Source organism: Arachis stenosperma, chromosome 7, assembly GCF_014773155.1.
Source record: "Arachis stenosperma cultivar V10309 chromosome 7, arast.V10309.gnm1.PFL2, whole genome shotgun sequence".
NCBI classification, from domain to species: Eukaryota; Viridiplantae; Streptophyta; class Magnoliopsida; order Fabales; family Fabaceae; genus Arachis; species Arachis stenosperma.
Genome location: NC_080383.1, coordinates 40,012,971 through 40,028,363, shown reverse-complemented (window position 1 = coordinate 40,028,363; position 15,393 = coordinate 40,012,971). Strand labels below are relative to the sequence as shown.

Genomic DNA, 15,393 nt, shown 5'->3' with positions numbered 1-15,393 from the left:
TTGTTTTTGTAACTTCTCATGATCATCAACCTACAGAAAACATAAAATAACAAAGGAAAATAGGTAAAATATAACATTGGGTTGCCTCCCAACAAGCGCTTCTTTAATGTCAGTAGCTTGACAGAGGGCTCTCATGGAGCCTCACAAATGCTCAGAACAATGTTGGAGCCTCTGGTGCACGAAATTGTGATCACTACAACTTCGCACAACTAACCAGCAAGTGCACTGGGTCGTCCAAGTAATACCTTACGAGAGTAAGGGTCGATCCCACGGAGATTCTTGGTATGAAGCAAGCTATGGTCACCTTGTAAATCTCAGTCAGGCAGACTCAAATGGGTATAGTGATAAACGAATAAAGCATAAAGATAAAGATAGAGATACTTATGTATATCATTGGTGAGAGCTTCAGATAAGCGTATGAAGATGCCTTCCCTTCCGTCTCTCTGCTTTCCTACAGTCTTCATCCAATCCTTCTTACTCCTTTCCATGGCAAGCTCATGTAGGGTTTCACCGTTATCAGTGGCTACCTCCCATCCTCTCAGTGAAAATACGTCCCTGATGCTCTGTCACAGCATAGGCTAATCAGCTGTCGGTTCTCGGTCAGGCCGGAATAAAATCCATCGATCCTTTTGCGTCTGTCACTAACGCCCCGCCTGCTAGGAGTTTGAAGCACGTCACAGTCATTCAATCATTGAATCCTACTCAGAATACCACAGACAAGGTTTAGACCTTCCGGATTCTCTTGAATGCCGCCATCAGTTCTCGCCTATACCACGAAGATTCCGGTTAAAGAATCCAAGAGATATACACTAAGCCTCGTATGCTTGTAGAACAAGAATGGTTGTCAGTCACCTTGTTCATGAGTGAGAATGATGATGAGTGTCACTGATCATCACATTCATCAAGCTGAAGAACAAGTGATATCTTGGACAAAGAACAAGCGGAATTGAATAGAAGAATAATAGTAATTGCATTAATACTCGAGGTACAGCAGAGCTCCACACCTTAATCTATGGTGTGTAGAAACTCCACCGTTGAAAATACATAAGAACAAGGTCTAGGCATGGCCGTGAGGCCAGCCCCCAAATTATCTAAGAACTAAATGTCCGAAGATGAAAATACAATAGTAAAAGGTCCTATTTATAGAAAACTAGTAGCCTAAGGTGTACAAAGATGAGTAAATGTCATAGAAATCCACTTCCGGGCCCACTTGGTGTGTGCTTGGGCTGAGCAATGAAGCATTTTCGTGTAGAGACTCTCCTTGGAGTTAAACGCCAGCTTTTATGCCAGTTTGGGCGTTTAACTCCCATTTAGGTGCCAGTTCCGGCGTTTAACGCTGGAATTTCTTGAGGTGACTTTGAACGCCGGTTTGGGCCATCAAATCTTGGGCAAAGTATGGACTATCATATATTGCTGGAAGCACAGGATGTCTACTTTCCAACGCCGTTGAGAGCGCGCCAATTGGGCTTCTGTAGCTCCAGAAAATCCACTTCGAGTGCAGGGAGGTCAGAATCCAACAGCATCTGCAGTCCTTTTCAGTCTCTGAATCAGATTTTTGCTCAGGTCCCTCAATTTCAGCCAGAAAATACCTGAAATCACAGAAAAACACACAAACTCATAGTAAAGTCCAGAAAAGTGAATTTTAGCTAAAAACTAATAAAAATATACTAAAAACTAACTAGATCATACCAAAAACATACTAAAAACAATGCCAAAAAGCGTATAAATTATCCGCTCATCACAACACCAAACTTAAATTGTTGCTTGTCCCCAAGCAACTGAAAATCAAATAAGATAAAAAGAAGAGAATGTACTATAGACTCCAAATTATCAATGAAACTTAGCTCCAAATTAGATGAGCGGGACTAGTAGCTTTTTGCCTCCAAACAGTTTTGGCATCTCACTTTATCCTTTGAAATTCAGAATGATTGGCTGCTTTAGGAACTCAGAATCCAGATAGTGTCATTGATTCTCCTAGTTAAGTATGATGATTCTTGAACACAGCTACTTATTGAGTCTTGGCCGTGGCCCAAAGCACTCTGTCTTCCAGTATTACCACCGGATACATACATGCCACAGACACATAATTGGGTGAACATTTTCAGATTGTGACTCAGCTTTGCTAGAGTCCCCAATTAGAGGTGTCCAGGGTTCTTAAGCACACTCTTTTTGCCTTGGATCACAACTTTATTTCTTTCTTTTTCTTTCTTTTTCTCCTTTTTTTTTCGTTTTTCTCCTTCTTTTTTTTTCTCTTTTTTTTTGTATTCACTGCTTTTTCTTGCTTCAAGAATCATTTTTATGATTTTTCAGATCCTCAGTAACATGTCTCCTTTTTCATCATTCTTTCAAGAGCCAACAATTTTAACATTCATGAACCACAAATTCAAAAGACATATGCACTGTTCAAGCATACATTCAGAAAACAAAAAGTATTGTCACCACATCAAACTAATTAAGCTAGTTTTAAAGATGAATTTAAAATCCTGTACTTCTTGTTCTTTTGTAATAAAAACAGTTTTCATTTAAGAAAGGTGATGGATTCATATTCATAGCTTTAAGGCATAGACACTAAGACACTAATGATCATAAGACACAAACATGGATAAACATAAGCATAAAAATTCGAAAAACAGAAAAATAAAGAACAAGGAGATTAAAGAACGGGTCCACCTCAGTGATGGCGGCTTGTTCTTCCTCTTGAAGGTCTTATGGAGTGCTTGAGCTCCTCAATGTCTCTTCCTTGTCTTTGTTGCTCATCTCTCATGATTCTTTGATCTTCTATAATTTCATGGAGGAGGATGGCATGTTCTTGGTGCTCCACCCTTAGTTGTCCCATGTTGGAACTCAACTCTCCTAGGGAGGTGTTTAGTTGCTCCCAATAGTCTTGTGGAGGAAAGTGCATCCCTTGAGGTATCTCAGGGATCTCATGATGAGAGGGGTCTCTTGTTTGCTCCATCTTTTTCTTAGTGATGGGCTTGAGGTCATGCCTTCTTAGTTGAACCGGCTTTGGATGCCATAAATGGTTATGGAAAAACAAAAAGCAATGCTTTTACCACACCAAACTTAAAAGGTTTGCTCGTCCTCGAGCAAAAGAAGAAAGAAGAGAGTAGAAGTAGAAGGAATGAGGAAGAAGGGAATGGCTTTGTGTTCGGCCAAAGAGAGGGGGAGAAGTGGTGTTTAGGTTGTGTGAAGAGAAAGATGGGATTTGATAGGTGAGGGGTTTGTGGGGTCCACAGATCCTTAGGTGTCAAGGAAAAGTCATCCATGCACCAAATGGCAATCAAAATCACGTTTTATGCCAAATCTAGCATTAAACGCCGGGCTGGTGCCCATTTCTGGCGTTTAACGCCAGGTTCTTGCCCTTTCCTGGCATTTAACGCCAGTCTGGTGCCCCTTTCTGGCGTTAAACGCCCAGAATGGTGCCAGACTGGGCGTTAAACGCCCAACTGCTAGCCTCACTGGCGTTTAAACGCCAGTGAGTTCTTCCTCCAGGGTGTGCTGTTTTTCTTCCTGTTTTTCATTCTATTTTTGCTTTTTCAATGGATTTTGTGACTTCTTATGATCATCAACCTACAAAAAACATAAAATAACAAAAGAAAATATATAAAATATAATCATTGGGTTGCCTCCCAACAAGCGCTTCTTTAATGTCAGTAGCTTGACAGAGGGCTCTCATGGAGCCTCACAGATACTCAGAGCAATGTTGGAACCTCCCAACACCAAACTTAGAGTTTGAATGTGGGGGTTCAACACCAAACTTAGAGTTTGGTTGTGGCCTCCCAACACCAAACTTAGAGTTTGAATGTGGGGGCTCTTCTTGACTCTGATTTGAGAGAAGCTCTTCATGCTTCATCTCTATGGTGACAGAGGGTTATCCTTGAGCCTTAAACACAAAGGATTCTCCATTCACTTGAATGATCAGTTCACCTCTGTCAACATCAATCACAGCCTTTGCTGTGGCTAGGAAAGGTCTGCCAAGGATGATGGTTTCATCCATGCATTTCCCAGTCTCTAGGACTATGAAATCAGTAGGGATGTAATGGTCTTCAATCTTAACCAAAACATTCTCTACAAGTCCATAAGCTTGTTTTCTTGAGTTGTCTGCCATCTCTAGTGAGATTTTTGCAGCTTGTACCTCAAAGATCCTTAGCTTCTCCATTACTGAGAGAGGCATAAGGTTTACACTTGACCCTAAGTCACACAGAGCCTTCTTGAAGGTCATGGTGCCTATGGTACAAGGTATGGAAAACTTCCCAGGGTCATGTCTCTTTTGAGGTAATTTCTGCCTAGACAAGTCATCCAGTTCTTTGGTGAGCAAAGGGGGTTCATCCTCCCAAGTCTCATTTCCAAATAACTTGTCATTTAGCTTCATGATTGCTCCAAGGTATTTAGCAACTTGCTCTTCAGTGACATACTCATCCTCTTCAGAGGAAGAATACTCATCAGAGCTCATGAAAGGCAGAAGTAAGTCCAATGGAATCTCTATGGTCTCATTTTGAGCCTCAGATTCCCATGGTTCCTCATTGAGGAACTCATTGGAGGTCAGTGCACGCCCATTGAGGTCTTCCTCAGTGGCGTTCACTTCCTCTCCTTCCGCTCCAAATTCGGCCATGTTGATGGCCTTGCACTCTCCTTTTGGATTTTCTTCTGTATTGCTTGGAAGAGTACTTGGAGGAAGTTCAGTAACTCTCTTGCTCAGCTGTCCCACTTGTGCCTCCAAGTTTCTAATGGAGGACCTTGTTTTAGTCATGAAACTTTGAGTGGTTTTGATTAGATCAGAGACCATGGTTGCTAAGTCAGAGGGGTTCTGCTTAGAATTCTCTGTCTGTTGCTGAGAAGATGATGGAAAAGGTTTGCCATTGCTAAACCTGTTTCTTCCACCATTATTGTTGTTGAAACCTTGTTGAGGTCTCTCTTGATTCTTCCATGAGAAATTTGGGTGATTTCTCCATGAAGAATTATAGGAGTTTCCATAGGGTTCTCCTAGGTAATTCACCTCTTCCATTGAAGGGTTCTCAGGATCATAAGCTTCTTCCTCAGATGAAGCATCCTTAGTACTGCTTGGTGCATTTTGCATTCCAGACAGACTTTGAGAAATCAAATTGACTTGTTGAGTCAATATTTTATTCTGAGCCAATATGGCATTCAGAGTATCAATCTCAAGAACTCCTTTCTTCTGACTTGTCCCATTGTTCACAGGATTCCTTTCAGAAGTGTACATGAATTGGTTATTTGCAACCATTTCAATTAGTTCTTAAGCCTCTGTAGGCGTCTTCTTCAGATGAAGAGATCCTCCAGCAGAGCTATCCAAAGACATCTTGGATAGTTCAGAGAGACCATCATAGAAAATACCTATGATGCTCCATTCAGAAAGCATGTCAGAAGGACATTTTCTGATCAATTATTTGTATCTTTCCCAAGCTTCATAGAGGGATTCTCCATCCTTCTGTCTGAAGGTTTGGACTTCCACTCTAAGCTTACTCAATTTTTGAGGTGGAAAGAACTTTGCCAAGAAGGCATTGACTAGCTTTTCCCATGAGTCCACGCTTTCTTTAGGTTGTGAGTCCAACCATGTCCTAGCTCTGTCTCTTACAGCAAAAGGGAATAGCATAAGTCTATAGACCTCAGGGTCAACCCCATTAGTCTTGACAGTGTCACAGATTTGCATGAATTCAGCTAAGAACTGATGAGGATCTTCCAATGGAAGTCCATGGAACTTGCAATTCTGTTGCATTAGAGAAACTAATTGAGGCTTAAGCTCAAAGTTGTTTGCTCCAATGGCAGGGATAGAGATGCTTCTCCCATAGAAGTCGGGAGTAGGTGCAGTAAAGTCACCCAGCACCTTCCTTGCATTATTTGCATTGTTGTTGTTTTCGGCTGCCATGCCTTCTTCTTTGAAGATTTCTGTTAGGTCCTCTACATAGAGTTGTGCTTTAGCTTCTCTTAGCTTTCGCTTTAAGGTCCTTTCAGGTTCAGGGTCAGCTTCAACAAGAATGCTTTTGTCTTTGTTCCTGCTCATATGAAAGAGAAGAGAACAAGAAAGTATGGAATCCTCTATGTCACAGTATAGAGATTCCTTGAGGTGTCAGAGAAGAAGAAAATTAGAAGGAAGAGGTAGAAGAATTCGAACTTAATCAGATAGAGTTCGAATTGTGCATTGAGAAGGAGTGGTACTCCATAAATAGAAGGATGTGAGAAGAGAGGAAGAGATTTTTTTCGAAAATTAAGTTAAAAAGATTTTAAAAACATTTTGAAAAATTGATTGATAATTTTCGAAAACTAAAAGTGGGAAAGAAATCAAGTGATTTTTGAAAAAGATCTTGAAAAAAAAATATGATTGAAAACTATTTTTGAAAATGATGTGATTAAAAAGATATGTTTGAAAAATTATGCTTTTAAAAAGATATGATTGAAAAGATATGATTTGAAAACAATTTAAAAAGATTTGATTTTTAAAAATTAATGACTTGCCTAACAAGAAAAGATATGATTCAAACATTAAACCTTTCTCAACAGAAAAGGCAACATACTTGACATGTTCAATCAAATCATTAATTGTTAGCAAGTATCTTTGAAAAAGAAAAGAAATTGATTTTGAAAAATATTTGATTGAGAAGATATGATTTGAAAAAGATTTGATTTTGAAAAACTTTGAAAACTTGAAAAAAAATTGATTTGAAAACAAAATCTTCCCTCTTGTGCCATCCTGGCGTTAAACGCCCAGAATGGTGCACATTCTGGCGTTTAACGCCCAATGCACTACCTTTTTGGGCGTTAAACGCCCAACCAGGCACCCTGGCTGGCGTTTAAACGCCATTCTGTCCTTCTTCACTGGGCGTTTTGAATGCCCATCTTTTTCTGTGTAATTCCTCTGCTGCATGCTCTGAATCTTCAGTTCCCTGTACTATTGACTTGAAAATAGAACCAAGATCAAATAAACAATGCATGCAAGACACCAAACTTAAAATTAGACACTAGACTCAAACAAGAAACATAAAATATTTTTGGTTTTTATGATTTTGAAAAAATTTTTTTGAATTTTTCGAAAATTATATGGAAATAGAAAATAAAGGTTTCAGAATTCTTAATTTGGATTCCAGGAATCATTGCAATGCTAGTCTAAGACTCCGGTCCAGGAATTAGACATGGCTTCACAGCCAGCCAAGCTTTCAAAGAAAGCTTCGGTCCAAAACACTAGACATGGCCAATGGCCAGCCAAGCCTTAGCAGATCACTGCTCCAACAGCAAGATTGATAGAAATCAACAAGCTCTTGTGATGATAAGTTGAAACCTCGGTCCAATAAAATTAGACATGGCTTTACAGCCAGCCAGACTTCAACAGATCATCATGAAACACTAGAATTCATTCTTAAGAACTCTGAAGAAAAATACCTAATCTAAGCAACAAGATGAACCGTCAGTTGTCCATACACGGAACAATCCCCGGCAACGGCGCCAAAAAACTTGGTGCACGAAATTGTGATCATCAATGGTGCCATCAACATGGTACGCTCATTGCAATCTCAACTCTCTATCACAACTCCGCACAACTAACCAGCAAGTGTACTGGGTCGTCCAAGTAATAAACCTTACACAAGTAAGGGTCGATCCCACAGAGATTGTTGGTATGAAGCAAGCTATGGTCACCTTGTAAATCTTAGTCAGGCAGACTCAAATGGGTATAGATGATGAATGAAACATAAAGATAAAGATAGAGATACTTATGTATATCATTGGTGAGAGCTTCAGATAAGCATATGAAGATGCTTTGTCCCTTCCGTCTCTCTGCTTTCCTACTGTCTTCATCCAATCCTTCTTACTCCTTTCCATGGCAAGCTTATGCAAGGGTTTCACCGTTGTCAGTGGCTACCTCCCATCCTCTCAGTGGAAATGTTCAACGCACCCTGTCACGGCACGGCTATCCATCTGTCGGTTCTCAATTAGGCCGGAATAGAATCCAGTGATTCTTTTGCGTCTGTCACTAACGCCCCGCCCTCAGGAGTTTGAAGCACGTCACAGTCATTCAATCATTGAATCCTACTCAGAATACCACAGACAAGGTTAGACCTTCCGGATTCTCTTGAATGCCGCCATCAGTTCTTGCCTATACCACGAAGACTCTGATCTCACGGAATGGCTGGCTCGGTTGTCAGGCGAGCGCTCGGTTGTCAGGCGATCAACCATGCGTCATGTATCAGGAATCCAAGAGATATTCACCCAGTCTAAGGTAGAACGGAGGTGGTTGTCAGTCACACGTTCATAGGTGAGAATGATGATGAGTGTCACGGATCATCACATTCATCAAGTTGAAGAACAAGTGATATCTTGGAACAAGAACAAGCGGAATTAAATAGAAGAACAATAGTAATTGCATTAATACTCGAGGTACAGCAGAGCTCCACACCTTAATCTATGGTGTGTAGAAACTCCACCGTTGAAAATACATAAGAACAAGGTCTAGGCATGGTCGAATGGCCAGCCTCCCAAAGTGATCAAAAGATCTAAAGATCAAACGATTCCAAAGATCAGAAGATGAAAATACAATAGTAAAAAGGTCCTATTTATAGAGAACTAGTAGCCTAGGCTGTACAGAGATGAGTAAATGACATAAAAATCCACTTCCGGGCCCACTTGGTGTGTGCTTGGGCTGAGCATTGAAGCATTTTCGTGTAGAGACTCTTCTTGGAGTTAAATGCCAGCTTTTGTGCCAGTTTGGGCGTTTAACTCCCACTTAGGTGCCAGTTCCGGCGTTTAACGCTGGGAATTCTGAGGGTGACTTTGAACGCCGGTTTGGGCCATCAAATCTTGGGCAAAGTATGGACTATCATATATTGCTGGAAAGCCCAGGATGTCTACTTTCCAACGCCGTTGAGAGCGCGCCAATTGGGCTTTTGTAGCTCCAGAAAATCCACTTCGAGTGCAGGGAGTTCAGAATCCAACAGCATCTGCAGTCTTTTTCAGTCTCTGAATCAGATTTTTGCTCAGGTCCCTCAATTTCAGCCAGAAAATACCTGAAATCACATAAAAACACACAAACTCATAGTAAAGTCCAGAAAAGTGAATTTTAACTAAAAACTAATAAAAATATACTAAAAATTAACTAAATCATACTAAAAACATACTAAAAACAATGCCAAAAAGCGTACAAATTATCCGCTCATCACATTGCATAATTCTTGGTATTAAGTTTGGCCGGCTTAATACTAGTGAATTTTGTATATGAAAGCACTAATGAGTTATCATAGATGAAATCCGAGTTTTGAGTTAAGCGAATCGCGAGTTCTGGGAACGTTGGAAACTATTTCTCGAGGCTATTCAGTTGTGTGTTTTGGATTTTGTTCAAGTCGACCTGTTCTTTCATAGCCTAACTTGAAGTTCTTGTTTGCTAATCCCCTTGAAAAGTAATTTGATGTTCCGCTCTGTTTCTCTATTCACATGCAATCTTGTTTGATCTTAAGTGCATATGCTTGCTTAAAATCCTTGTTGCATCTATCTTCCTCTGTCTGAATTCTTCTTGATTCATGTATTCTTCGATATGGCTTTGAACTTGTCCTATTGCGTTGTGCATTTTAACTTTGGATTCCGAGCCCATTCTTAGAGAACTTGTTGATTCAGTTTTTTTTCTTATTTGACAGTGATCACAGCCAATTTTGAGATTTTATGAAAATTGCTGTTGAATAGATATATACTTGTCTATACATGAGATTTTGAAGATTTCTTATACAGTTTAACAACTATTTATTTCTAATACTTCGCCTGTATTTTTACTGGTTTATGGAACTGCATTTACCTTAAATTACGATTTGGCCTTCTAGTAATTTTACTATAGTTCCAATGCACATCTTCACTTGAGTATGCATTTGGATATTTTTCAAAATTTTGGAAAGAAAGAATTTTTCATTTTTATCCCCCGTTGAGTTTCGTTTGATAAACTTTACTTAATTCATTTTGAATTGAGTTTGATTCAGCATGCTGTAGGGTTTATGCCATTATTGTTCTTTTGAAAATGTTGGACTCATAGCTTTCTTCTTATGAACGGACTCGTTTCTTCTTAAGCTTTTCACCTCTATGAATGTCATACGTGATTCTGTTTTTAACTAATCTTTTACATCTTGTGAAATTATCATTAATCTTGGTTTGTCCTTTCTTGTGAATCTCATCCGTATGTGAGTCAGTTTGATTTGTTTCAAATTAGTGCATTGTTTATTCTCTCATTTTCTCTACAAGAGTTTTTAGTTAAAAATTTATTCTTGAGAAATTACTAATGATTGAGTTGTCTTTTCCTACGACTTTTCTTTTGGGTCAATTGGAAGCTTGTTGGATGTATCACGACTAGTGAATCTTGTTTGAACTACCTTGATTTAAAACCCTCTCTTGCATGGCCTAACTCTTTTTAAGTACATCATAATTTTCTTGAATATCCTTCTGAGATGGTGATTTCAAGTATACTTTTGGAGTCTTGTTTTGAACCTTTTAAAGAAGTTTTGAATTCTCTTTGAAGAAGTTCTAAATGGAATTTATTTTCTATTGCTTGATTGAGATTGAAACCATTGTTCGATTTTTGACAAAATTGTTTTAAAATTGACATGCGCTATTTTAAATGAGGTTCTGAAAATTTTCCTTGTTTAATGGAAACCTGTTTGTTTGTAACACACCGCTTGTTTCCTTACCAGATTGTAAGCAAAATTTTTACCTCGGGATTTCTTTTCTAAAAAGAGTTTAACTTCCTCTTTTGTTCTCGCTATAAATGTTATACACGCTTGTTTGAATATAGATTTTGAGGATTTTTGAACGAGCATTTGATTTCTCTTCCGAGTTTTATGATTGCTTTTGATTAAGATTGTACACCTAACTATCTTCCAAAATAGTTGAGGAAATACTTTTGCTCTTAGCCAAAACCTGTGTACAGTTTGTTTTAAAATTCTACATGATCTGTTTCAACATGAAATTGTATTAAAGCAAAGCCACGTTTATGTTTTTGTTACTCTTTTGAAGGATGTTTATTGCTTAACCTTCTTTTAAACTGCAAGGTGACTTTCTTGCAAGTTTTCGATTCTTTTAAAAACGATGTATTCAAAAGTATTTGTAATCGTGCTCTTGAGTTCTGTGAGCTTTGTCTTGGGTTTGAAATATTCTCTTCTGTAAACCTCATACTTCATCGACTCAGTTTGAGTTTGTTTCAAACTGATGAGCTGGTTTTCTTGTTGATCCTATTGAACTTCTTTGATCCAAGGGTTATCTTTGAAGTTGTCAATTGATTTATTTCTAGCAAACTTCATTGCTTGAGCATCCTTGTTTGTCTGGAATTGGATATATTCTTTATAATCTATGAGTACTATCCTTGATATCATTTCTCCTTGCTAGAATCTTGTATTCTTCTGAGTAGACTCGAGAATTGTTTGATATCACGTGTGACTTATAGACGTAGTGACGCGATGCATTATTTCTTTAAGACATGATATGTGTATATGGAAGTTGAAACGGTAGGTGTGCAGCGTTACGAGTGGTGGGTGTTTTGTTCCTTGCGAACGGGTTTGTGGTTGCCAGGCTTGTGATTGAATTTAGGGTTTGTAAAGTGCTTGATGGAATTGGAAGGTTGAAACGTTGAGGTTGGTATGAGATTAGTGTGCGGAGGTTGAGCACGTCGTTTTAACTCCATCCTGTTTAATAGCCTTTGATGCCTTGCCCTTCTATCACATGATTGACCCATGTTATCTTTTGCATTGAGCCTACATTGAAACGTTTGCTTTGCAATCACACTCCTACCTTTACATCCTTATGCTTATGACAATCAAAGTATTTGAAAATCGTATATATGATTATATTTTGAGATATTTTTGCTTCTTCCTTAAATGTGTTCAAAGGTGAACTGTTATGGAATTTCTTTCATTTTGTATCAATTTTCGAGGGCGAAAATTTTTATAAGGTGGGTAGAATGTAAGACCCAGAATATTTGAAAAGTCTTATTATGATCAAGTCTCAAATCCTACAGTTATTTATAGCCTTAATTTCAGAGATTATCTTATTAAAGATAATTAAGGCAAGTTTTGATTTATTGGATTTGAGATAAGTTATGATTTTTATCCAATTTCACAATTGTTGGGTTATTTTCTATATTCAAATTTATAAAGTTGGTAGTTATGAAATAATAAGGATTTTATATGATTTGGATTAGATAAATAATACTTTAAATATTATTACTGCTATTTTGGAAAATGAAGAAATTAAGTATACCATTTCTAATTTTTAGATTTGGGCATTTTATTGAAAATAATTTGTGAAATTGATGAGTAAATAGTATTTTTCTATATACAAATAGTGTTGGATTTAAATTGGATTTCAATTACTATATGTTCATACCCTGACCGAGCTCCCCAAACTCGGCAAGTTCATAAGAGGTCCGACCTCGTCCCAAAGGCCCACGCCTGAGGTCGGACCTCGGACAAATAAGCTGAGAAAGCCCATCAAAGGGAACGAAGCCCAAAAAACCTAAAGGCCAAAGAGGCCTAGGAAAAGGCGGTTCCACAAAGATAGGGATAAAACTCCCAAAAGATAAGATAAGATAAGAATATCTTATCCAGGGAAGATCACGGCCAACTACTATAAATACACTGGAGCACCCAGGTATAACTCATACTCTAATTCTACTCAATATCTGCTTGGACCCATGCTAACTTAAGCATCGGAGTGTCATTGCAGGTACCACCACCAACCACTCAGCATATCAAGCTCGGGTCATCAATCCCCCCATCTCGGGCCGCCCTAAGACGACCGAGCTGCACGTTTCAGGTAACCCTCGGAACATTGGCGCCGTTGCCGGGGACCTGGAAGTCATCCCTTTACCATGGCGGACGACCCTCCCAACAATAACCACGCCACATCAGAACAAGAGGAGGAAGTTGACACCGGAGAACGATCGGACAGCCCTCTATCACCGCGCACTCCAGGAGGAAACAAACAGAATCGCCCAAAGACATCGCTCCCAAACAAAGATCCACAAAATCCCGAAAAAGAAGAGAGTTCGGAAATTCTAGAAGCAGTCCGGGCACAACAAAACCGACTAAAACAACTCGAAGAGGACATAAAGAGGCAGAAAGAGACTGAACAAGATCTGAGAAGGGAAGCTCGCAAGCGCAGAGAATTAGAAGAAAAACTGCGAAAAATAGAGGCCAACCTGAAGGACCGGAGGGAACGCGGCACCACCCCCGAAAGCAATCATGATCCCTTCACGCTAGAGATCATGAAGGAGAAGGTACCGCGAAACTTCAAACCACCCGATATGGATCTCTACGACGGCACCACCGACCCAAGTCACCACCTCAGCAACTTCAGAAGTAGAATGTACCTAGTCGACGCCTCCGACGCAATTCGATGCAAAGCCTTCCCTACCACTCTCACCAAGTCGGCCATGAAGTGGTTCGACAACCTGCCGCCAGGATCAATCTCCAGCTTCGAGGACCTAACCAAAAAATTCCTAACAAGGTTCTCTATTCAAAAGGACAAGGCAAAACATGCCCCCAGTCTACTCGGGATCAAACAGGGTAACCAGGAAACTCTCCGAGAATACATGGAGCGATTCAACAAAGCCTGCCTGGACATACAATACCTGCCCACCGAAGCAGCCATCATGGGACTGGCAAACGGCTTAAAAGAGGGACCGTTTAGCCAATCCCTATCCAAACGATACCCGACCTCCCTATACGAGGTGCAGGAGCGGGCAGAAAAATACATCAACATGGAAGAAACCTCCCAGCTTAGAGACCCTCCTAGGAGGGAATCAGCCTACCCACTCCGAGATCGAGATCGGGAACAGAAGAAGTAAGAAGAACCCAACTCGGACAAGCCACGGAAGTACCAAAACTACACCCCCCTCCGAGTCTCCCTGGTAGACGTCTACAGAGAAGTATGCCACACCGAAAAGATCCCACCGCCCCGACCTCTAAAGCACAAGAGAGCGGGGAGAGATCGGTCCGAGTACTGTGAATATCACAAGCTCTATGGTCATCCTACCAACGACTGCCACGACCTAAAGAATGTTATAGAAAAGCTAGCCAGAGAAGGAAAACTCGACAGGTACATAGCAGAGAAAGGAGAAGAGACCAAGAAGAGAAGGAGGGGAGATAACGAAGATCGGACCGAACAAACTCCGCGAACCCCTGAAAGGCACATACACATGATAAACGGAGGTTTTGCAGGCGGAGGAACGTCCAGATCCTCGCGAAAAAGACACCTCAAGGAAGTCTATCATGTCCGAGAAGACAGTCCCCTGCCCGAGTTACCCACTATCTCATTTACCCGAGAAGATGCTCAAGGGATAATACCCGGGCACGACGATCCAATGGTGATCACCGTTGTTCTAGCAAACGCCAACTTACATCGAACCCTAATTGACCAAGGAAGCTCAGCAGATATCCTGTTCAAAGCGGCCTTCGACAAGCTCGGACTTGAGGAAAAAGAGCTAAAAGCCTATCCCACCGACCTATTTGGGCTAGGGGACGCCCCAATCCATCCCTTAGGATACATCTCGCTACACACTACCTTTGGAAGAGGCGAGCAATCTAAAACGTTAAGCATCGACTACATCGTAGTCGACGTCACTTCAGCATACAATGCCCTCATCGGACGACCAACCTTGAACAGACTGGCAGCTATAGTCTCGACCCCGCACCTTTGTATGAAGTTCCCTACCACAAAAGGAATCGCTACCCTAAAGGGCGACCAAAAACTAGCACGGCGATGCTACAACGAAAGCCTAAGCCTAAAAGGGAAAGAGATCAACACGATAGAACTCGGACGAGTTCAAGCCCGAGAAGATCTTCGGCCACAACCAGAGGGAGAAACCGAAAAAGTCCAGATCGGGAGCACACCTGAAAAAATAACAAACATAGGGGCAAACCTCGAGGCAGGCCTAAAAGAGGAACTCATAAACCTCTTAAGGGAGAATTCCGACCTCTTCGCCTGGAAAGCCTCCGACATGCCAGGCATAAGCCCCGACCTGATGTGCCATAAGCTATCAGTATACCCGGGATCCCGACCTGTCCAACAAAGACGCAGGAAGCTCGGGCCCGAACGCATGCAAGCAATAGAAGAACAAGTACAAGCGCTACTAGATGCAGGGTTCATTAGGGAAGTAAAATACCCCCTATGGCTCGCAAACGTGGTCCTGGTAAAAAAGCCCAATGGAAAGTGGAGGATGTGCGTCGACTACACAGATCTCAACAAAGCCTGCCCCAAAGATCCATATCCACTACCAAACATCGATGCCTTAGTAGACGCAGCCTCAGGCTATAGATATCTCTCCTTCATGGACGCATACTCGTGATACAACCAAATCCCGATGTATGGACCTGACCAAGAAAATACCTCGTTCATAACCCCAAGGGCAAACTACTG

The 15,393-nt window shown here is 40.6% G+C and overlaps 1 non-coding gene across 1 annotated transcript; it reads left to right on the top strand.

The window, feature by feature from the left end:
* The first annotated feature begins 5,371 nt into the window (after positions 1–5,371).
* Positions 5,372–5,479, top strand: LOC130942750 (small nucleolar RNA R71). Its single transcript, XR_009071307.1, has one exon. It is a non-coding gene; the product is annotated as a small nucleolar RNA R71 (small nucleolar RNA).
* The last annotated feature ends 9,914 nt before the right edge of the window (positions 5,480–15,393 follow it).